This window comes from Apteryx mantelli, chromosome 5, assembly GCF_036417845.1.
Source record: "Apteryx mantelli isolate bAptMan1 chromosome 5, bAptMan1.hap1, whole genome shotgun sequence".
Classification (NCBI taxonomy): domain Eukaryota; kingdom Metazoa; phylum Chordata; class Aves; order Apterygiformes; family Apterygidae; genus Apteryx; species Apteryx mantelli.
The window spans coordinates 76,588,855-76,614,849 of NC_089982.1; positions in this window are offsets into that span (position 1 = coordinate 76,588,855).

The window sequence follows — 25,995 nt, forward strand, 5'->3', positions numbered from 1 at the left end:
GCAAAGGGGCGTCCCTCCCGAAGATCTTGGCCCCGCACAGGAGTGTGACCGGAGTTGGCCCGACAGTGGCAGAGGTCCAAGAGGAAGACGTCCCAACGTGGCTCTGGCAGTAAAATTAGGTGACCACCCGGTGGTGCGGGCGACGCTGAGCTTGGGAGGATGTAGTGACGAGGGGAGGAGGATAATAACCATGCTGGCGGACTCCGGAGCGGACGTGACGTGCATAGCACACGCCCAGTGGCCTGAGAGCTGGCCCTTGATGGATGCTGGTTACATAACCGGAGTTGGAGGAATGGCTAGTACGTACAGGAGTATGATGCCGGTGGAGATCCGCGTGCAGGACGACGACGGCGACGAGCTGATAGCTCGGGTCCGGCCGTACGTCACGCACATCCCTGACTCACTGTTAGGCCGAGATGCCATGGCGCAAATGAGGCTCAAGCTCACAAATTTAGTATGAGGGCCACTGCTGGAGGCGGCGTGAAGATCACTTGGAAAACGGAAGAACCTGTGTGGATAGAGCAGTGGCCCCTTACGGAAGAAAAATTGAAAGCCGCCAGAGAAATAGTAGACCATGAGCTACAAGCAGGACACTTACAAGAGAGCTATAGCCCCTGGAACACTCCCATATTCGTGATTAAGAAGAAGGCGTCTGGGAAGTTTCGACTTCTTCATGATCTCAGAGCCGTTAATAGCCAAATGATGGGCATGGGGTCATTCCAGCCCGGACTTCCACTGATCTCCACGATTCCGAGAGGATGGCCAGCAGTGGCATTGGACATTAAGGACTGTTTTTTCTCGATTCCTCTGCACCCGGACGATTGCCGTAGATTTGCGTTCACCGTACCACATACCAATCTGGATGCCCCTGCAAATCGGTACCAATGGACGGTCTTACCACAGGGCATGAAGAACTCGCCCGCCTTATGCCAAACTTATGTTGCCAGAGCCCTGCAGCCGGTGCGTGACCACTGGCCGGACATGAAAATTATTCACTACATGCATGATATACTCCTGGCGGCAGAAGAGGACAAGCATTTAGAACAAGCCCTCCAAGAGGTCAAACAGAATTTGGAGGAGGCAGGACTGCAACTGTCAGAAGTGAAGCTCCAACGAGGAAGCGACATCAAGTACTTGGGGTGCTGCATCAGCCCCACGGAGGTGCGGCCCCTGAGAATAGAGTTGAACCCGAAGGTGACTACCCTACACGATGTACAAAAATTAGTAGGTGCGTTGCAGTGGCTGAGGCCTATCATTGGCATAATGCCGCAGGAGATGAGCCCCCTCCACGATCTGTTAAAGGGGAAGGCACCCTGGGAGCCCAGACACCTTACGCCAGAGGCCCAGAAGAGTCTTCGCAACATAGAGCAATGAATGGCCACAGCTGGATTGGGAAGGTGGGATCCGCAGGCCCCTATCACCGCTATGCTGAAGGTAACCAAGGCAGGCCTTATAGGGGCCCTTGCGCAGAACGAAGCAGCTAAAGTGAGGATCCTACTGTGGCTATTCTCCAACCAAGTCGGTACAGCGTTCTTACCCATCACTGCGGCAACCGCTAAGGTAATCACCAAAGCACGGAAGGCTTGCTGTCGGCATTTCAGTAAGGACCCAGACGTCATCGCGACATCTATACCTAAGGCAACCTGGAATGCTTATTTTGCCCAAGACGAGGAGGTTGTCTTGGCGCTACATACCTTCGGAGGAGTGCTTCAGCACGGAAAAACCCCTGCGATGTTAGAGAGCCTTCAGCATTGCTTTCCAGAGATTAAGCCGAGGGTACTTCCACAGCCCCAGCCAGGTCCGACGTTCTTCACGGATGCCTCGTCGCGAACCTCTACAGCAGCAGTAGTTTGGTATAAGGATGAGCAGTGGCACAAGGCTACGTGGCAGCAGGAAGCCAGCGTTCAGTGGCTGGAAGCAAAAGCGGTCTGCATGGCCCTGGCGCTAGGACCAAATAGCCATGCAAACATCACCACGGATTCCATCTTCGTTCACAATCTGGTAAACAGGATGGCCCAGCCTGGATTCGTAGGAAGCGATATCTGCATGATGTTAGAAGAGGCGCTGCAGAGCCGGACTGCGCCCTGCACTATAATGCATGTCAACAGCCATCAATCACTGCCTGGGTTCTTCTACGAAGGAAACAGCCTTGCCGACGGGGCCGCCAAGGGAATATGGACGATGACCGAGGCGAAGGAGGTGCACGACTTCCTTCATTTGGGGCCTCGCGCGCTGGCAAAGCACTCAGGCATTCCTCTGGCCAGAGCACGCGAAATTGTCGCGGCGTGCCCATATTGTCAGAAAACACCGCTGTGGGAGGCGGGGGTGAACCCCCGGGGTCTAAAAGGGAATGAGATATGGCAGACGGACTTTACCTACTTCCCGGAGTTCAAGCCACGGCCTTGGCTGGCGGTAACAATAGACACCTGTAGCACTGTGATCATCGCAACACAGCATCAGAAGCAGACGGCCCGAGCGGCACAGAGCCACTGGAACCTAGCCATTGCGTGGCTAGGGGTGCCAGCGAAGATAAAGACAGACAACGGGCCCTGTTTTATCTCTCAGAGCACAGCCGAATGGGCACAGCTATGGGGAATTGTTCTACTCAGAGGCCTGCCCTATAACTCCACAGGCCAGGCAATCGTAGAACGGGCCAATCAAACACTGAAAAGTAAAATAAAATCCCTAGCTGAGGCGGAAGGCTGTGGGGGAGGCATCCCTCCTGAGAAACAGGCGATGCTACTGCATCGCGCGCTCTATGTGCTGAACCATCACAGCAGAGGGGATTGCCCCATGGAGCCAGTGAGGAGACATTGGGGGCACCTACCGCCCTCGACGGGTCCAGGTGTGAAGGTCCGCTTCCCAGGGGAAGGGGAGTGGGAGACAGGATGGGAACTGATATCACAGGGAAGAGGGTATGCCGCGATAAAACGGGAGGAGCAGATAAGGTGGGTTCCAATGAAATGCATAAGACCTGACTTAAATGCGCGTACGGGAGGGTCTGGGGTGTAACTAATCATTCTTGGTGAGATTCCATCCTGAACAGGGCAACGCCAGACGGGATGCTGCTGCATGGCTGCATCGATGTTTATCGCCGGCTTCATGATTCCGGGGACCGCAGAGTCATACTGGAGGAGATGAGCACAGGCGCACGGAGCAGCTCACTACTGCATCCCGTTCAACCCCGAGGCGGGGCCGACAGAGACTTTCCTGACAGGGAACAAGTCAACACAGGGGCGTGGATCTTGTCATGGTTTGATTAGAAATGGCTTATAACACTAGGCTTGATAGCACTCACAGTAGTAATAGTGATATGCTGCGGCTTGCTAATTCTGAATTATTGCTTACGGCATGTACGGCTTAACTGCTTGATGGACATGAGCGTAGAGTATATCAATTAATAGTACAGGAAAAAGAGGTTCTAGAAAGGGGGGGAGATGTGGTGGATCTTGGGAAACTGCATAGACAAGATATTTGCATGAGAAGCGGTAGACTAGGCGTAGCGGAAGATCACGCGGTGTGACGCGCAGCCTAGGGGTGGAAACGAAGTGCACCTGTACGTAAGCTTGCACGCAGCCCACAATAAACGCCATTTTAGCATCTCTCACATTGAGGTCTGTGCTTTGTGACCCTGCAGTAGAGGAGGCTGCAGTGCTCCCCTGGTGGCACCATGGGTCCGGGCGAGAGCACGGCAACAGACCCACATATGCTGGAATGCACAGCACATTATGGGCTTATATGGTCCTAGTGACAGCTCAAAATAACTCTCAGGAAAATAAATTTCAATCCTACACCAACCCTGCCTTAGTGGAAAGCACGTTGAGCACAAGCACGAGAGCACTGAGAACACACTGCTGCCACATCCTGCTACCCAGCAGCATGCTGCCCTAGGACGCCACAACTGATGGGGCAGCAGAAGCCAGCACAGCTTTGGGGAAGATTAAGGGAGTATATCTGAAATGAAAAACGCATCCAGCTTCAAATAAAGTAAATGCGTACTATGCAAGTGTTACCACTGTTCTTCCTTGTCATTGTGAAAAATTTACAGCTGTCTCTACAGCATTAAAAACTATAGGTGGAGGCTATCTGCTTTGGCAATATTGATGTTTTTGAGCACGTGAACAAAAACAGCTTACACTACATAGCACGAGGTACCAGAGGACACAAAGAATAGACAGATGTTCTGTGCTCAGTGTGGCAGCTCATGCTGTGCATGATATGCAAATCACACTTACGTATCATTAAGTTTACTGCCATAAAGCCCCAAAATCTGCATTATAATAATCTGAATCAATAGGAGACTCCAACATTCCTCAGCTCTAACCTTAACAGTGGAGCAAATCCTGCTATTCCAGAATGTATGCAGTCTCATGAAAATTCATAGACTCAGAAACTCACTGAGTTTGTCTGTGAATAGTACAGTTATCCACAATTTAAAGACAGAAGGACTGATACCTCTCTTGTACCACAGGTCTCATCCGTTGGAGTATTATTTCCATGCACACATCCCTTTGGGAAGTATCCTCAAGCTGCTTTTCTGGTGGATGTAGGCAAGTGACTTTCATTGTCATTTGAGGGAAGGAAATTTGTAGCCCTTAAATCTGAATCATTGAAGTAAAAAATAAATAAATAAATAAAAAGGACACAGGCCTGTGCAATCAAAACCTGTCCTATCTGTCATTTTATATCTGCAGCTTGTTTCAGGTATCTCAGTCACCTATTCTCATCATAGCCAGCTATCACCTTCTCTATTAAAGCTGCAGACTTGAACATGAGCTCATTGAACAGCGGGTTGTGTTAACTGCCACATGGAGTTCTGATCTTCTTGTGTTTCAGTGAGAATAATTCAAATATGACAAAGAGCTATATTTCTCTAAGGCCTTAACCACTGAAGGAAGACTCAATAAATACACTTTGGTCATGAAGGCAAGATTAAGAAAATGAGTTTCTCAGCTATGTTTATTCAATACTACCTATCTCTTCTGCAGATAACACAGGTTTTTTTCTACTCTTTCCTATAAATTATTCAGTTCACAAATATTTGACGTGTTCTTTTGTTACTCACTAATACAATTGTTGACCCAAAAAGCATTTTATTGCAGCCTTTACAAGTAAACAGGAATCTGTTAAAAGCAGCTTCCCTTCATACACTATTTACCCTGGATTTTCTCTGCTACAGATGTTCATTTTCACAATCTCTTTTTTATGTTTGTCTAATGTGTGATACACATACACTTTTCAAATACATGTACAAACAGAAAGATGCTTAATGCCCACATCTGGAAATTTTAAAGATCACGGGATATTCTCCTCCCTCCCTTACTTTTCATTGATAGTTCTCTTAATAAGATACAAAGAACCTAGGCTATATGAATTCTTGGACTTCACAGCTTTTCCCTTAAGTAGAAATGATGAGAGGCAACGTGGAAAGCCTTCAAATTACAATAATATGGGTTGTAAGACTGAAGGGTTCTTCCACTCTTTCCCATGGGTGGAGGCACTGGCGCACCTGCAGGGCAATATAATGATGATTTGACATGCATAAGAGCAAAGGATGAGCTATCGGTCAGTCCCTGGGAAAGGCATTCCCCATAAGGAACAGAGAAGACATGCAGGAAATCCTTGTCTCATAACACTAGTTATCTACTGTGAAAGCCATAGAAAGTTAAATATGGAAGAAAAGGTTTAACAACTGAAAAAATATCGCAAAAAAAAAAAGTTAAGACTGTAACAAACAGGAGGGAGAAAGCAGCAGCACCTTGAATACAAATGGAAGGAGAAAAGTAGCAGTTCAAGATCAGAAAGAGGAGGGAAAGGAACAAGGATGTATTGTTTCCTTCTTTCAGACTGCCTGCAGCACCATCCGTTCCTGGCTTCAGCAGCAGGATGAAAGGCACTTGTTCCTGGCTGTCAATATGTCTCTTTCATGTACACAAAACTGACCTGATGAAAGAGGAATACCTAGAACGGTAAGGCTGGAAAAATCTAATACTTAGGACATTTAGAAGCCAAATAACTGCCTTTTTCTCAAGGGTTTCACAGGTAAAGTCTAAAGAACATTACTGACAATTAAATTTATACCTTGATTAGGCAGATCAGAGACCATTCCTCACACAGAAGCATTTAGAAAGCTTATTGAATTTGCAGCATTTCTTACACAGGCTTACAAAGCAAAACTGAGCTAAAATATAAGGCCCCACTGTAAACAAAATAAATTACTGTGCAACCTGAATTGACTCCTCTAGCCCCAGTGAATAACCAGAACTTTAGGTTCTTAATATTTGCTATTTTCATTACTGTGCTGGTCCAGTATCTTCACAGCAAAACAGTGAATAAGCCTAAGAATAACAAGGTTTTTTTTTGAAAAACAATCTGCAATAGACAAATAGACTGTTAATTTTAAAGCACTATTTCCCACTCTTTCCTTCACTTACTGTTTTTAACTGTTACAAAAACAAATATCTACTGTAAGTCAAAACAACAATGCAGTGACTACAAATACAGTTTACTGTGGAATAAGTATGTAAGCAACTTCAAAGACTTGTGCTCAATAGCCCAGAAAACATACTATTAATTTATTCATTATGCTAGACCCCTAAGAAAAGCCAGCTCCCCTAAAGACTAACATGTTACAAAGGAATAAAAGTTTCTAAAATATCAAAATTCTAGAGGTAGATTCTGAGCTGGTAACGAGCATTTACAGTGAGGTTTACACAGGATTTTACATCACTTCTCTATGCAAATTCAGAACTCACATTTGCACTGGAATGCCCATTATAACAAAGGGCATGCTGCCACAGCTTGTTTTGCCTTCAAAGATACTGTATTTTTGTGTTGAAGGAGTGCAATTCACAGTGCCACTTGGCCCCCAGTCACACATATCCAGGACTGCAATTTCAGTCTGTACAACTAAGTGCAGTACAATAGTTGATATTGTTTTATTTTTAATAAATCTCCTCAAAAACTCCATGATATGTAGACCAAATTTTCCTCAAGGCAATTTACCATCAGAGAGTACTGTTATATCAAAATTTTAAAAAGCAGGATATCAATTTAGATGAAAATGTGTTTTGAAAACAGTAGAGAAAGCTCTTTGACAATGTTGAAATACCTTGTTTTGACATTTTCAAAATAAGAAAGCAGGAACAAGAGTTTGCTAAGCAGGAATAGTGCTAAATGTATCTATACAGTTCCAGAATCTTTATTTTGATCATTTCAAAGCTCTGTTTACTGTAGCTACTATTTATACCAGATTTCTCCAGCAGGGAAGTTTACTCACAGGAAATTAAAGCATTCTGATATGGACACTGAAAAAACATGATCTTAAGCAAATGACACTAACCACCCATGCATGTTTTAAAATTATTTCTCAAGAAAATAACAAATCACTAGTTATGGTATGTCATTTTCTTATTCAGGTTTTTGACAGAGTAGAATTAACTCCAGCTTATATACACTCTATTTTTAAGTCACCTTAATAACAGTTCACCCTCTGAACGCTACATTCCTATTCCTGGAGTATAAGAGACCAATTTCATGTTGGATTTAGAGTGCCAGTTAGAGGTTAGCAAGACATTTCTGGTCAGAAAGTCACCTAATCAGTTGAAACTCTGACAATTCACTGTTGCTTCTTATCTCCACCTTGCCTTTGAAGGAAGAACAATTTTTTAGTGAACTATAAGGAGAAATGATAAGGTTCTGCCACAAAATTTCAAGAAGACACTTACCTTAAGGGGTGTAGTAGTTCTGTGCCTGAGTTGCTGATAAATCCAAATACCTATCTTTAATTCTGAGCGGGCCTTAGGGTTTGTCAGCGGTGTTAAGGAACAAAGAAAAGACTTAGACAACTGACAGCGTAAATAAGTTAAGTGGATAATGACACATTGAGGCAAGAGAAGGAAAAACAACTCTCAGGTGTGCATAGGTTAGATAGGTGTGCTTTCTTTTAGTCCTTTAACTCCTCTTGGTTTCTTTTCTATCTGAATTCTTACTGCTATAACCTATCTTCTCAGATCTCATCTACAGATTTATGAATGGGCTGTATAGTTATACCATGTAGAAAGTGAGACTTAAAGGTCAGGCTTACATTGTTCATGCAAGTATGATCAAAGAAATGACACCATCAGGTTATGCTTTCAGTTAGCAACCAGATCTTGTACACAAGAGCTAACTAGCCTGCATTTACTCTTGTGAATACCACACTGTTAAAATTTGAGTTCACAATAAACACAAGATATCAAGGCTATGCTAAAGCATAGTTGACTTAAGATATTCTTATGATTTCATATGGAGAAAAAACATAACAACAAACAGAAATATCTTGATTTTTACATAGACTAAAATGAAGGTCTGAAATAACTATTCAGAGTTTCTGATATTGGTATGGTAAGTCTGCATGCTTGAAATTCATTTATCAATAAATTTCATGAGTTATCTTGAAGATGTCTTGCGGGTTGCATACAAATAATTTTTAAGACCCAGAAAAAGAGCGAGGTCATTAAGTGTGTGACACAGAGGTTTGTTAATAGAAAAAATGTCTTGTCAAGAGCAATTTCAGAAGAGAACTGTTTCAGAGCATTCAATTTGGCTCAGTTCATTAGGACTGCCTAGGAACTCTCATTTCCACAGATCAAGCAAAGAGGGGTGCAACTCTCTGAGACTGTGAAATTATCCCAACTTGAACAATGTAATTGGCAGGCCTCTGCTGCCTAGTTATGTTAAGCTTTACTCCTCAGGCTGCCTTTGAAATAGAAACTCATTTTTTTACATCTGCAGTTGATGTTATACTGTTAGTCGAGGTCCTGTACTTGAAATAAGAAAACTTTTGTACAAGAAACGTAACTGATTAAAGAAGAACTATGCTCAGTAGAATACCTTTGACCTAATGCCCTATTTTAAAATTCTTTATGGGTTGTGTTTTATATTTGTCTCTAGTATCATTCCGTAAGTCATACCTATAAGAGCTGAACAAGATCTTCTCATACTAGCACTTCTTGTTGGAAGAAGATTCAAGGAACTTCCAGGCTAAGTTAGGAGATGTCTGCAGGCTTAGACAATCACAGAAATTAGATGACCTAACATGCTATCTGGTACTTAACTAGATTTTCTTGTAATTTACATTCCAACTTATACAGAATTCATGTAGGTAGGTGGACCATTAAAGGGCTCTCGAAGAGACAGACAATATAATTTGATAGGCTACTGACAGGCTGGTTCAGCTGTCCAAAAGTTGCCTAAAAATTTGGTTTTCCAGTGCCATTTGAGACTAAAGAATTCAAAGAAGAGTTGAGGTATGGGGCTGGCAGAGGTTACACAGGAGCCAGAACAGCAACCTCGGTCACAGATTCAGATGTCAAGTTTTAGACAGATATGTCCATATGAGATGCCTGAAATTCAGAATTGATTCTATGGCTTGGGACCTCTCTATTCTCATTCTGTGCAAGACAGAACTCTGAAGAGTTTTTAAATCAAGTCCAGTAAAAGTTCTTTTTTCACTAATAGTGACCTGTTTCTTTTAATGCCACCAAAAAATAAGCTGACAGAAGTTCATAAGTGCTACTTAAGCTTATGAAGCAGCAAGGGAGGTTTTTGCAATGACATGACAAAACGCCCAACACAAAAACACTTTGTGTCAAGTGCCTATCAATTCATCTTTGCATTTCAAAGGTAGGCAGATGCATCTGCATCTTTCTAGAATATATTCATCTTCACTGACATATAAATAATAGTGAATGGATAATTTCATTGTATCACTGTGACTGAAAGTGACATGAAATCTATGAAGCAGTAAATGTAAGTTAAGAACATCAAGTATGTACACATTATTGAAATGTTTGGCTATATGATGGGAGGAATGCATAAAATAACTAGTAATATCAGCATTAATTTGGGAAGGAGCAGAGCTGAGTTTGCAGATGCAAGTGCCTGGAACATGTATACATTTTACATGAGACCATTATGAATTAAAAAGAAGAGGAAAGGTCTAAATCAGTAAGTCTTGCTCCTCAACTACCTACATGGCCTAGTCTTCTAGTCTGGGGTGAGGTTCCCTTATAATCTCTTTGATTATACCAAGGGCATAGTTTCAGGAAAGGTGAACCATTTGGGGTACTTTATGGGCTGGTAGTTAGAGCACTCTCTCAACATATGTCCTCTAGCCTCCTTACAATAAATAGCACTTAGAATCCAGGTGCTGTAGGTAGATAACTGAACCCCTAGACAATTAATCATATGGTAAGGTATCTAGTCACCTAAATATAGATCAATGTGAGCATTATATGCCCAGATCTCCTGCATGGATATGTTGCAAAACTGAGGCACTTAAGCAACTTCCAAGCTAGTAGCTGATGTCAGAAGCCATCAACAGGCCTAGATGGTCCTACAAAGGAGATTGCCTTGATTGCCACCTGGGATTTATCTGTGTTTTAGTTTTCTAAGTTCCAGCTAACATGGGGTATAGTCAGGCTGTACCCAACGGTACTCAGAGAGGTAGATGGTGTTGCTCTGCCTGCCACTGAGAATGGGACTCATCAAGCAACCTGAGAGGTCTACGTGGTCAGTTGTCCACATGTGATTGTCTAGTTTTGTGTGAGATGCCCAAGACTATCCAAGACACCTTTAGGTATGACCAGAACCTCTAGGAGATCTGTGTCCTTCTAGAAAGGCAGCTGGAGGGCAGGCGGGATATACTAGAGCATCTAAAATGGCAATAGACATCTGTGCATGGAAAACTAAAACCCACCATAGCTGTTTCCTCATATAGTCAGCGGGGATCTAATCAGAGTCTGAGTCTAGAGAGCTATTAGGCCAACATAATATAGGTATCTACAATATAGTTGTCTACTTTAGGGTGGTCAGAATAGCTCTTCAGATTCCATTGACTTTATTGAGTAGACCTCTATCATCTGTACTGGGAGTTTAGACAATTAGCTCATATAGAGACATTTACATGAAGACAGCTAATATAGGCAAGTTAATATGGAGCTCAAATTGCTTAAATCTGTGACACATTTATTTATTCTCCAGTTCTACAGCAAGAACTGAAAATGTTCAAATTATTCTCATTAAAGTTAGGAAGATATGTGTTTTTCTTCATGTGGATACTATTTTTAATGGCATGTGGTATAAAGAAGATCACTAAATATAAAACTCATAGGTGTTAGGAAAAAAAACTGATGACTAATCTCATTGTTTCAGTGTCAGCTGCCACCCACTAATATTTATGAGGTGAATAGAACAAACATCAGCTTAAATCTGTGTCCAGAATTCAGTTACCCAAATCTTTGTTTAGCTCTTTAAAAATTCAATTAGCTTATAAGTCTCTTCCCAATGAAAACGTTATAGAAATGGTGAGATTTAGAGATGCAAATTACTCGCTTCTGTCACGTTAAGGCTTCAAAGAGCTGTATTCCTGGTCCTTCCTCAGACAATAACAAATTGATTGCTTTTTCTCTCTTCAGTTCAGAATTCCTTGGAATTCAATTTCAGCTCAGGCAGTGGCTAATGCTCAGATTCAGCAACATAAAACCAGCACTGGTGCAAATCCCCACCTTCACTAGCCTCTGTCTGCCTACAGATTAAAAAAAAAAGGCCACAAAATGAAACTTAGCACTTCAGAGTCCCCGAACAACTAAAGCATTTGCCCAGAACAACTTACTGAGATTTCCCTGGGAGAAATGTACAAGAGTAAATAAGATCAACTCCGTTTTCTCTTGATAAGATGATCAAAGGTATCAAAGGTAGACATATCATTACATAATCTTTATTCATTACTTGGAAGAACTCATCAGTCCACAGTACAATGTAACCAATTAGTTACCATGATAAACTATACTTGTACCCAGGCAATGTTTAGAAATCACTTGTCTTCTTGTTACATTTATTCAGTCTTAGCAAACCCAGAAAACTGGCTTCTAGATACCAAGCATGCACTTCTGATGCTTGCAGACGAGATAATCAATATGTCCTACTCGAGAGATGTACTAATGCTTTCCACCTCAATGCCACGATGGCAACATTGCTGGAGGGAACCTTGAAAGATACTAGTCATGTTACTATAAGAGGCAGAAAGAAAATTCAATTTGTAAGACAAAGTTTAATCAGTAAGCTCTAATTCCAACAGGTTGCAAAATTCACGCAGAGAAGAAGGAGGTGCACCAGGAGAGCCAAGATTTTCACAACTCAGCTAGACAAGTCATGGCTGGCTTGATCTAGTGCTAGCAAGAACTCCCCACTTTGAGTGGAAGGTTGGACCAGAGATCTCCAGAGATCCATCCCAGATAACATTTTGATGATTCTAACACAATGTTTTAGAGTGAATCACGTACCAGCAAAATGCAAACAACTTGCAGTTAATACATAAAATACAAAACACATTCAAGTCAAACAGAACTGTTCCTTTGAGTCTAGGCAATTGATCCATCTATCCCTGAACACAAATCTATAATATTTCAGAGGCCCTATTAGAGATGCAAAAAGTCATTTCCCTGCATCCTCTATAGAAGGAATCCTAAAAAGACTTTTAATTTTGGCTTGCAGAGGGTTTTTTTTTTTTTTGCTGCTGCTTATCTCTTAAAAAATAAGTTGCATGGGGAAGACAAAGTTGTGCAAGGTTATGCCTGGGACATCCCTATTGGTGACTGAAGACCAGAAAGAGCTTTAAAAAGACTCAGGCGACAACTCTGTTGCAAGAGCAAGGTCCTCCCTTTGGCCTTCTTCAAGTCCTCCAGTTCCTTTATACACTTCTATAGAAAGACCATGAAAATCTAACAACAAAAGGAGACAGAATCAAGCTACACGTACTTGGGTTATTACAATATAATTCCTTTTGCTTTCTTACTACTCGCATTCTTCTTTTTTTCTTTGCAGTTGAAAATCATTTTATCCAATTAGATGATAGAATCATACCATATGACTCAAGTGACTTCACACACACCAGAAATAATCTGCACTGAAAGCGAGCAGCTTCAGCAAACTTTATAGACTGAAAATTGTTCCTACCCTCTTCTCAGTGAATACTTTCAAATCATTCCACCGTTCAAGGTCAGGTCATACAATGACTTTGCAGGCACACAGGCAGACTGTATTTGCAATGTATGTTTTTGGAGCAGATAATGTCACACACTCCACCTCTTAACACTGAGTCAGATATGTCCACTTTATAACTAGCTATTTCAAGGTAGGCTCCTTTTACGGATGACAAGTCATGTATATGCCCTGTGTCTACTTTGTCAGTTGAACTCATTTTACATTTACATTCTAAAATGCATTCTTTTGCTCAATTAAGACACATGGCTGTCTGGCTAATGAAGTGCTGCCAAATGATCTGCTATGTTGCAAACAGGGCATAAAGAAGTGGACAAGATAATTACATTATTTTTCAAATGACTTTTCAAATAAGGTCTATAAGTCTCACTAAATCACAGGCACAGTGAAGAAAGAGCTTGGTGTGCTTGTGAAAAATGCTTTATAGAGAAGGGGCCATCTGCAGCTATAGAGAAAATGTGAGCATGCCATTGAAATGAGCTGAACATTTTTATCTTTATATATTTATCTATAAACATAAAAATATATTTATATATTTATATGGAGTTTGCAAGATACATTTGTTACAGAGATGTGAAGGTAGAATTATACTCAACTTTGACAATAACAGTGAAGGTATGCTCAAAAAGTGTGGATCCTCCTTTACTACTTTCAAACTGAGCTTTATGTTTCAAAGACCAGTAATCCTCAGCTTCTTCTAATGCATATCTGTGCAAATTTGGGACCAAACTAGTGGAGTCAGTGTTATAAAGATACAGCCCTGGTGTAAGATCTGAATAAGCACTATGCATAATCAGCATACAGAGAAAAGAGCAGATTACAGTAATATTTTCTTTAATATTAAGTATAATATCATAGAAGTATCATTTTCATTTCTAGAGTGAATAGTAATCTGTCACAGCCAGCAATCTCACAAATAAAAATCTGCTTCCAGTGATTTTACATGCTTTTTCAGCTTTTGAGTGGATTACATGTATATATAAATGGTCCAAATAGGACAAAAAATTAGTCATTCAGATATATAAACAAGCAATCTTTTCCCCAATATTCTTTGTCTTCCCTGTTTGCCACCATTCTCTCTCTTTATTTTCTTTTTTGACTGTTATCACTGAATCACCATTAATTCCCCCAGGGCCCGTCACTGAATTTGCTAAACAAGCTACTTCTGTTGCTGACAGCACCACCGAAAGCCAAGGCAGGCAGGCCCTGCCCGGCTGGCACCGGCGTGCAAGCGGGGTGATCAGGTCACCTGCGCTAGCTGAGCTGTGCAAAGGGGCAACCCATCCTCACCCTTGGGGAGGAACAGCCTTAGACTGAGACGGGCAGGTTGATCCACGTTTGAAACATTCAGGCCTGTTTCCGGCATGCAGCACCTAGCACAGTTGCGAAAATCTGCTGCTCGAGGCAAGTTGTTTCGGGGCAACCTTGTCTCATTCTGCAAACCACTAGTGACATGAGCAGGGATTTAAAAGGCTCTTAAGAGTGTAAGTACCTTCTGTGCAGCATGGTACCTTTTCTATATTCCAGCAAAGTGTCCTGGTGTATTTATGTCACTGTATAAAGTAAAAATAATGACACAGGACAAATGTAATGGTTATATCCAACACCTGACTATCACCTAACTTTAGGGAAGTCTTAGGTAAGAAAACTGTTTAGAGTGGGATGGTAAATACATAAAGGCAGATATCTGAATTGCTCTAGTATACAATAGGACATAAGAACTGAATCCATCATATCTGTATTACAGAAGGAAAAGCCTCTAAAAGCTCACTTTTTGTTGAATGTGCCTAAAGATGAGTAATTTATAATGCATTATATTTTGGAACTTGTATCGGACAATCCTATTGCTATAAAATGACCATTAATCATTCAAACAATGAAAAGAGTTCATGGAGGCAAAAAGCAGATTAGTGATGAAAGCATATTTATCTTTAAATTTGCATTTTGAATATAATTATTTGTGACTGCTTAAGTATCATACATTAAGAGGTTGGATTTTTTTTTTAATCTGTTCATAAAACAATGAGTCATGACAGTCTGAAATTCTACTGTGCTCTTGCATGAATTTCTACATAGGCAGACATTAGGAAGCTTATGTCCAATAAAGTACGTGCAACTGCAAATCCCCAGTATTTGTGTGTGAGTGGGCAGTGTTTGTAAAATCAAAGAAACAGAGGACTGGAAAAAATCTTGAGAGGTCATCTACTTGTCATCTACATCTTGATCATCTATGTCTAACCTTTGACTCAAGGAAGAATCAAGTAGACCTAGGTCATTTCTGAAAGGTGGTTTTCTAACTTCCAGTAACAGAGACTGCACTTCTCCCCTCCCAGTACAATCTATTCCTCTCCCTCACAGTCATTATCGTTACAAAAGTTTTCCTAATGTCTAATATAAATACACTAAGAAATTCCTAATAAAAATCAAGCCCTTTCCTTTTTGTCCTATCCGCTGTGGACAGTGGGAATGGACAGTTTCCCATCTCTCTTCAGCAGTCCTTTATGAAGTTGGAAACTATTACATGTCAAGCATAACTATTTCAGCTGAAAAGTAACTCACTGCCCTAACAGAAACAGAGTTATTGAGGAAGGAAAATTGTCACAAGGCAACAGTCTCCTCCTTTATAAAAGGTGCTATTATTTCCAAATTTATGCAGCATCTTGAAACCAACATTTGATGCTACTGATGTCATCCCTTTGTTAATTTAGAAACAATAAACCCAGCGATGACATAGGCAGCAATCATTCTTTCAAGAGCACGAAAAAACCCTCACTGTGCTTTTTGGACTGATGCCAGGCAATGGTAAACTTGCAAATATATTTTCTTAGTTCCTTTCCTAAACACTTCAATTTTGCTCTTTGATTTTCTTAATTGTAATATCATGAGAAAATAGTTGAGGACTGAAACATTCCAACTATTTTGCTTTTCAGCTTGGTTTTCCAATATTGCCAAATAATCTGCTTTATCACATGCAGTAATTCCTCTGTTACAGTTTCATGTGCATAGCACAAAGAAGGATGAAAAATAATTAAGACCCAAGCTGACAACAAATAAAAACATTTAAGCCCCTAGAACTTTTTAGAAGACCATTGGGCAATATCTGTCAAACAGCTCAATGGGGTGTTTTCCAGATGGAAATCTTTGGGTCATTTTTTTTAAGTCTTAGATACAATATTTGATTCAAACAATACCACCCTACAGCTTCTACTCATCTTTGTGAAAGAATGCTGAAATTGTCTTCAACAAATCCCTGCTAAATCTCCACATAGAATCTTAAATTCATAAAATGTTATCAAGAAAAAACAATGTTTTCCCAACCTAATTCTTCACATCTGTCCCTCGATCTATATTTGCATTATGCATGGCAAAGTTCAAACATTTTACTAAACCAGGCATATTTAACAGGCATATGGTATGATCTGATGATGCACAACTAGAGCAGAGTGATGTTGGCACATGAAGAGGATGCTGGATGGTGTGATGACTTGGTTATAAAGTGAAGGTTAAGTCTGAAAAATGATTTACATGCCTGGAGCAAAGCACATTTGTAATTGACAGTATGGCAGAATGCAGGGTGCCAGTGGAAGAGGAAAAGCCTGTGAGAAGGAGGGTATTCAATGTACAGGGGCACAAACAAGAATAGTAGAGAGACAATTGTAAGAGACACGGATAAACAGCTTTCGGTATGGCAGCTGCCACGTGTAAGCAGTGTTTAACACAGAAACTGAACTGGCCTCTGGACTTTGCTATGGTGAGGAAATTCTGTGTAATATCATCAGACTGCTTAGTAAAAGGATCATACTGTTTGCCCACTTACAGAGTTAATGGGCGATGTGGTGTGCACATCAGGAAAGCCAAAAACAGGAGGAGGGACAAGACCAGACTGAGAATCTATAAAAGCATTTGTGGTGTTTGGCCAGAAAGGAAAGCTTGGCATTGAAAACATCTGATAGCAGAATAAACAGCAGAAGTTACATTTTTGAAATGTTAGTTGGACTCTAGAAACCAATGTAAAGCACCTGCAGACTGGCTAAAGCAGCACAGTCAACTGCTCCCTACATTTTCATCCCAACAGGAACTTCACCTTCATTGTAATAAACAAAGTTGTAGAAAAGCAACAGAGTAGGAAATTATCTCCACAGTTTAAGGGGCCTCACTGTTGTGACAACTGACGTACGTTATAAACTTTCCAACAACAAACCACTGTGCCAGAGTGGAAAATATCCTATTCCGTATCACTCTTAAATTCACCGTTACAGCTGTTGTAATAGTATAGTCATCTATTTTGGGAGATCACAGGCAAAACCGAACCTAAGATCAGTTATTTCTATTTACTAAATGCCAATTTCATGTTATGGATTTCATGTGCTCCACAGAAGACAAGGATGATGACCTTTGAGTAAAGATGAGCCTTCATCCAAAGGGCTTAAAAGCTAGACACTTTTGGCTGGCACTCAGTGATATATCAGCATTTGGAGAGTTAATGTAATGAACTCGGCCTCTCCACCCAATGACAATTTCTTCTGCTAGTGTCTGTGTTTTACTGCACACCTGTACTAGCTGTTTCCCTTTTTTCTTCTGAGATTAAAAGAAGAGATGCTACAGAAGGACTCATTTCCCAAGCCAGGTTATGCCGCTCATCTCCCCTTCTTCCTAGACAAAATAGGTGTCTTGTGCCAACCCATGTTCTTACTCTACCTATTTCAACATTGCTTCATAACTGAAAGGATCTTTTATATGAATAATGTTAGGGAATAGAGGTTTATAGAGAGATACTGAAGCACAATAGGAAGCAAATGTTCACTACTGACACTGAACCACAGGTATGAAGACATGCAGACTCATTCATCACTTTCCACACCCCTCCCAGAAAAGGTCTGCATTGGCCTGACGTTGAGTGAGGGCTATCAACAGAGCTATATGCCATATTCCTTCCCCTCCTTGTCCTGCGGATACCAATTATGGAATCAAGCTCTTCTAATAAAGACTAAGGCAGGAACCGGGACTGCGAACCTTCCCATGATGCTCCACAAAGTTTACTTCAGGTTTTTCTTTTTCTAGTGCACATCCATCCATATTTTTGTTCTGTGAATCCACAGTACTAATTTAGTCAGAGATGAGGTGGCAGTATCACCCAGCTGTTCTAAACCTTTCCTAGATTTCCCTCACTACCTTTTACTATACATTTCTATGTTATTCATTTCTGTGTTGTAACCTGGGGAACTGCTCTCCACATTTCTGGTTCATCGGTAATTATTGCACATCATAAGAGTAAAATCTGAGTTAAACAAGATTGATCACTGCAGTGTTAGAACCATTCTCTGACCATACATGCTTCTGGTGAGAAAGGTGAGAAAAAAAAATGTCATTAGCTTTCTCCTGTAATGTAAATGGAGTAAGATGATTCCTTTTCAGTTCTACTCTGCCTCCCTGCTTAAGAGATTGATCGCTAACTGGACTTTTCCTCCAACAATCTAGCAGACATTTTGAAAACTTTTCCTTGGTCTTGAATCTGCATATACAGGCATATATTATATGAAACCGCAATTCTGATAACCCTATGCCTTCTGTTAGATCACCAGTTTACTATGAAGTCCTGTCAAACCATATCATAACAAGTACATAGAGACTAGGCTTGACAGCAGAGGGTTAACACCTAAGCATCCACTCTCCATGAAATATAAATGTAGTTTGTGGTATTTATAGGGGAGAACTGATGGAGGAGGGGGAATTCTCAATTCTTGATGCATTTTAGCCTTTACTGCACTTCATAAAACATACACTGTAAGAATCACTTGCTAAGTAAACACCTTTTAAATTTCCTAGTTATTGGTAGAAACCAGTTGTGATACATAAACATAACAGAAAACTCATCTTAGAATGAAGAGCTGGAACAGGGCAAAACCTGGGAACATCTAACAGGGAAGGAGCTTCGTAGAATTATGATAGACCTGAGTCAGCAACATCAGACATGATAGTGAAATGTATAAACAGGACGGTAACTTGCATAACACTGGCAGTGATACTTCCACATTGTTCAACTGCAGGACAGGGCCTGTTCCACGCACCCCACGGAAAGAAAGATGAACCAACTGGTTGGTAAGAACCAACTGGAGAATGTTCAGAGAAGAGCAGTGAGAAACAAAAAGATGTGGAAAAAAAAATTCCCATGAAGAGATCTGTATAGTATTGTGGCTGCTTAGATGCGAGAAGATTGTGGAGGGGGTACTGCAGCAGTGTTCAAGCAAAAATATTGTCTAAGTCCATTATGAATAAATTGTGAAGAAAATTACATACTTAAATAACTTCTTGTTGGTAAAGATAGTCAGGGTCTGAATAAACTGCATTGCAAGATTTTGAAATAGCCATCATTAATCCCACCTTTTGACAAGAAAATGATTGAGATTATAAAATGAGCCTCAAAAATAATAGTTCCCTTGGCTAGTTTTTTGCCCACCTTATAATTCTTGACATATTCAATATTTACTCCAACTGAATTAATATTTTCTCTTGAAATCTAAATATACCAGCTTTCACACAGGAATCTACAAAACCGGCTTTTTAAAAAATGGGATACCAACTGGGACAATGTGTCCCAGTTTACCTTTAGTACAACTATGCAGCCCTTAAACTTTTTTTTCTTCCATGACTGTAATGATTTTAATCATCAAAATTGTTTCTTGAGCCCTGAGTACAGCTAAGGCCAGGTTTGTAGCAGCACGAAATTCCACAGGTCACTTTTCCCCTCTGTTATATTATTGGAGGCATTTCTTACAAGTTGAAGAGCACCTTCAGCAGTTCCTAAGTAACAAAAGAAAAAGGATTTCTCCCCCACACCAGGAGGCATGATTATTAAATGGTCCTGAGCAGACACAGACAAGCCAAACCCTGAAATTACAGCATATGCTATTCAACCGTTAGCCCGCTTCCTTCCTATACAGCCAGTTCTGCCTGCAGACCTCAAAAACCTGCCACCCAAAAACCTGATGTCTAATTTACCAAATTTATCTGAAGGATGAGCAACTGAGGAGACACCTGTCAGCAAGAGGCAGTCTAGGTGGGAGGCAGGCTGTCCTTAGACAGGCTATTAATGATGATGGAGCTAAATTTGGAGAGGTAAATTCTTCTGATGTGACAAGTAATCATGCATGAAGTATGTATTGTTGGCTCATAACTGAAAATGATAACAAAATGTTGCGGGAGTGTTGTGATAAAGATGCACTGAGCCAGGTGCTCAACCGTGTCAGCTGGATTAGAGTCAACTGCTCCAAAGACAAAGCACCAGTTGTAGCTCCATGCATGCAGAAGGACTGTTGTTACCAGAGTCTAGCTCTTTCTTGTCTCAGCATCACATCACTGAGGTTGTGAGAGAGACAGACAAAATGTAGGAAGCAGAAGCCAGTTACTTTTAGCCCTGAGGTGGGGTAGTGTCTCATTTAGGACCATCTATTGTTCCCATGATGAATTGCAGTTCTCTTCTTGCCTTAACCTTTACAGGGTGAGGCTCCTGTTTGCCCTGATGTTAATAAAACCATCGATGGAACTCTTCATAGGTTGGTATATGTCATGCTTCATTCTGACATCACATGAAATCTTTCCAGAGAAGAAATGGATATTATTTGTAATGAGTTCAGCTTGATTTTTGACATGGAAATATGTTCATGAGGCCATCCATGGCAACCTTATTCAATCTGGGAAATGCACATGGGAAAGACATTTTTCTTTTTATTTTATCCCAGTACTTTTGTTCCATAAGCCAGAGATGTCAGCACTCTTTCCTTTCCGGGATCTGCCTGGCAGGTGGAACAATGGACCAGACATTTACTTAAAGGCTCCTAAGTGTAAATTTTGCATTTTGCCACAGTCACTTTCTTGCTGGTGTAACTAATAGTTTCTTGCCAGGCCTATGTTTAGTCTGCAGTTTGGGAACCGAGGAAATAGTACTGGAAAGGATCTCCTGGGTTGTCAAGTCCAGTCCTCTGTTGTTTCAGGTGCCACTTGGCATAATCCCTTCATAAACTGATTCAGCTCCATATTGAAGACACTTAGGGGTCATGCTCCATGGAAGATTTTCTCTTCCCAAGCCTGACCATGGTTTCTGTCATTAATCAGAAGCCCTACAGAGATGTTTAGCTAGTGAAAATTTTAACAAATGCATAAAACAGAAAAGTTGTCCCATTGCTTTGGATCCCCCCCGATGCCTCAGTCTAAGTGCAATGCAGCTAAGCATCACTCCATATCCTGAGACACTTCACAGCTAAGCATCAAAACATTGTGGTAACACTCCTAAGTAGTGCTGCCACGCACTGCTCATTTGTTGGCAATGTAAACTTGTGACAGGTTCTCAAAACCCCTTCACGGAGCTGTGATCTAATCTCTTTGTCAACTACTATCAGTGTATCACGCTGTTCAAGGTGCATGCTCCACACCGCTGCAATCCCACGAATCTCTAGGCGAGTGCACAACCCTTCGGGGGATGATATGCTGCTAGTCTGTTAACATCTTCATTTCTTCTGTGAGACTCAGGGAACAAAACACTTCTGTTTCGCTTTTGCAGTATACAGTTCTTCCAGTTTGGCTCGCCACAGCATGCACTTACATCTGGCTACCCTGCATAGTTCCTGGGGGGTTCTTGTGCTTGAATGTAAGGTGGTTTATCATGTTCTGATCAGGTCTTCTCATCCTTAGAGGTTTCCAGTTTACTACACTTATTCTCTCTCAGCACCTCAATCTCTTAGTTTGCTTTTTTTACTTTAGAATAAAGTGCAGTCTGTGCAGTATAATACAGTGTGATCCAGTTCAGGCTATGTACTAGCATCAGTTCTTAGACAATCTGTGACAAAGTTGTCCCTAATAAGTCCTCTCAACTCCTGATACCACTGCCTTGTAGATGATGCTGTTGCTTTTCTAAGCTTTCTGGGGAAAAATGGGCTGTCCTTGTGAATTATGGCTAGTTCCCTTAAAAAAAAAAAAAATTTCCAAAAGTTTCCTTTATAATGCTTTGCATTCTTCTCCTTTTCAATTAAAAAGGATTTGGACATTTTTTTCTGCCTCCTTTCTGAGAAGAAATGCAAGCATGCAATTATGAATTATCTAATAAAGGGTGAGTTTATTCTCCTCAGCTAGGATGCTAGGAAGGTCTCTCTTCCATCATTTGATCTCATTAAAATTGTAGTAACTTAGATTTGTAAGATCTTTATTTACCCTTTTATTATACTCAGTTCAAATTCACCATTGGTTTTAAAAATTAATAGGGAGACAGTTATATTCACACTCAGAGATCTCATTTCCTTAGGACCCCAGGCTAAGTAAATTCCTGCCCCATGAGCAGAGATGATAAAAGAGAAGCTGAGTAGGAAACCAAGAAATGGAGAGGAGAGCACGGACAGAATAAAAACCTGTGAGGGTTTTTCCTGCATTTCCCCCGACTGATTGAGCCTTTTTTCCACTTATTACAGACATGTTATAGATGAGATGTGGTACCATCTATTCTGTACTATGAGCAGCAGCCTCAGCCCACAAACTCAGTGACCAGTTGATCTCAACAGGAGATAGACTTCCTCTGCCACAGAAAATTCTGACGTTTTGATAAGAATTTCCTTCCCTAAAATTAGATCTTTAAAGGAAAGCTCTTGGCATTTTTGACTTAGAGTGGCATAGGTCCTCACCAGAGAGACTACATAGGCTGCAACATCCTTTATGAAAGCAAGAACTACTTCCCACCATGGAAAAGACTGAGAGTCCCATATCCTGCTTGCCTTTCTCACCTCCCCAGGGTACTCAGGAAACAAGTCCTGTTCTAATTCTTCTCCTACGTCCCGGTTCCTCTCCTTCCTCCCTATGGGTAATAACAGCTCCTGCTTGAGTCCCACTACTTTGTAAGACCTGTCACAACCTATTCAGCACTGCCTCTCTGGCAAAGCATTAATGTATGTCACAGCACTCAGCTTCCTACGTGCTAACTGTCTTCGCTCCCCTCCGCTCCTCTCCTCTCCCCTTGTAATGTTTCATTAAAACAACTTTAGCCCCATTAGCCCTTTAACAATCATCTGAAAAAAAGAGAAGTTACAGCTTTTGCAGTAAAAACTGACAAAATGTAATTAAGCAGCTCCCAGTGACGTCCACTTGCTACAGGGAGGTTTCTATACTCCCAGCAACTGTATTACATATCTTTGCTGTCCTTCCTCTGTTGCTGGTTTGTTGCCCTATAATCTGCCATGATCTGTTCAGCTGAAAACAACAGTCAGTATTCCTCCTCAAGACAGAGGCTTGCTGGCCATACACATTAGTGTTGTCAAAAACCACTGGAATTATCATCGTGAATACAGAGTATTTGGCTAAGTGGCAGAGATCCAGCTTCCTACCTTAGTTTGCAGCAGTACCCCTGTGGAAGGCTGTTTAAGTAAGACAGTATAATGGTTTAGCATTTTTTTATACATTACAGATTTTAGTTCTTTCTTCATGTACTAACAGGTATTCTTTTGCCTCTTAAGCTATAATTAATTTGTAATTTCGATATTATTTTGTGTTCCTTGTTCATTTAATTGGGTTCATCTTGTGTTGCTGTCTTCTTCTACTTCTAATGGTGGCTTTCTATTTTTAACAGTGGAGCAGTCTTTCACAAAGCCAAATTGCCCACTTCATATAATCTGTATTCTTCTTTTTCCATTGTTATCTTTTGCACCTTAATTATGATGGTTCAAGAGAACATATCATTATAATTACAGTGAATACCAGTTATCTCCAGAAAGTGCTTTTCTAACTGTGGTCTTTGAGCTATAGAGAGACTATCAGATATCATACTGGCTATTTGCCCAAGCCTTTTTCTCTGTTGACAAAGTAAAAATACAACATCATTATATAAGGCGCTACTCTATACCCCTGTATCATACTACAGAGCACAGATAGTAAATTGAAGAAAACTGTAAGCAAGCCATCACCATTCTCTTTCATCATAGGACATACTCATATTTTTTCACTTCTGAACTCTTTTGTTCAGCAAAGCATTGGAGAAACCAAACACTACACAGCATTCTGTGTTTTCTTTTATTATTTAGCTATGAAAAAAATGATTAGTTTACATAAAACTGTAAATAGGAAATATCAGACACCTAAAATTATCCGCACAGCTCTTTCCATTTCTTGTTGAGATAAACAACCAACAACTTGAAAAATGAAAATAGTTTCTCCACATTATAATCTTTCCCTTCAGAAAATGGATGAACACTGCTCAGGATCCAGGGTTTAGGCACTCATGTGGAAAGAGAAAGGTTTAGATTCAGGTCTTCCCTCTTGTAAATATTTGTCCTGAGGCACTGATGAACTTAGTATCAAATGATGGTTTCTTCACTGTGTTAAAGGAACTGTTTATTTCCACCATGGAAATGATCGTGATATAAAATTTGTTTATTTCTGAGCACAGTCTGAGGTTTATCAGATCTTCACCGAGTTCTTTAAAAGAAGTGGCGAAAGAACATAATTTCAGATTATCATGGTCCTTGCCACCTGCATACAATAGGGATGAATACGATAAAAATTCATTAGTTTTCAAGCATTTTCTTGCTGACCAGCTCTAGACAGATGAATGCAAAAAGTTATGCATCTTCCTCTCAAAGCTCTGATTTACTTGGTTACCATTTTATTCACCACCTGCAGTGCACTATGATGCCTTGCTTGGGTACCTAGACAGGGAATTACTGCAATGCACGACATTTAAGTGCCAGACTACTTTACTAGAGCCAGTCTTCATTCTTTTGGCTGTGCAAATTCACATTTAAGTTACTCGTGCCCTCAAACTCCTACAACATATGAATGAGTTGTTACCTTTTCTCAGTGTAAACAGTCTACAGAAATAAGAAACATTTCTGACTGCAGTCTTTTTCATCTGTTTTTCACAATATTTATTTTTGATGATGTTTCATAATTTGACTGGAAAAGTAAGGCCTGGAGGTTTTCCATCTTTATTATTAGGGGATTGGATCTCTCAGTGGATTTTACAATGGTGTACCACTTACACTGAAACATAAAAGCATTGATAAACCACATTTCCTGCTTGAGAAAACTGTATTTTTGAGAAAAAATACCAATCACAAAATTACAATTAATATATCAATTTCAGCTTTAGTGATTATTTGAGCTTAAAGTTCACTGATAACAAAAAAATGTTGAGTAAAATGATGTAAAGACCTTATAGGAAATTATGTATGTTAAAATTATATTGTAAAATCAGTTGTTTTACAACATTTCTATCATGTTCAGGCATTTTGAAAAATGATTGGCATTACCTATGTTCTGTTACAGTATTTGAGCATTTTACTGAACACCATCTCAAGGTGTAGACAAAGTAGGCAGCTTCTGTATGTGGTTCTTCCTAAGACACAGTTGTTTACAGCAAGAAAATATAGGGTCAAGAGATTTTAAATTTCTTTTGGTGCACCTCCATTCTTACAGAGACTAATGCCTGTCATTAGTCACTAACTCCTTTCTTCCACCACAAATAACTTTGGATTCTCCACTGAGGATATAAGTGCTCCCCTGAGATGGGATTAATGCATTGCTGCCTTTAGTAATACAGTCCTAAATTTGCCATTCACTTGAAATCTCTGGGACTGAGAAAAAGGAGGGCACTGCCTGGAGACACCAGCACAGACAAGCACTCAAATTAAAAAAGGGACTTAGCAGGAATGGCAGGTCTTCCTAAGATGCTTTCTGTTCACTAATCTTCTTTATCCCTCATTACCATTGTGTGTTAATGGAGACCTCCAGCTGAAGGAAACCTGATTAGCCTGGGCATACTCCCTGTGAAAACCATAAGAGAGACAAGATAGAAGTGTGCCTATAGGTACCACAAAAGCAAGGCCATCCATACACTTGAGAGCCTGCAGTGGTATACATTTGAGATACGAACACACAAGTGAACAGCAAAGCAACAGACAACTCCAGCTTCTGATG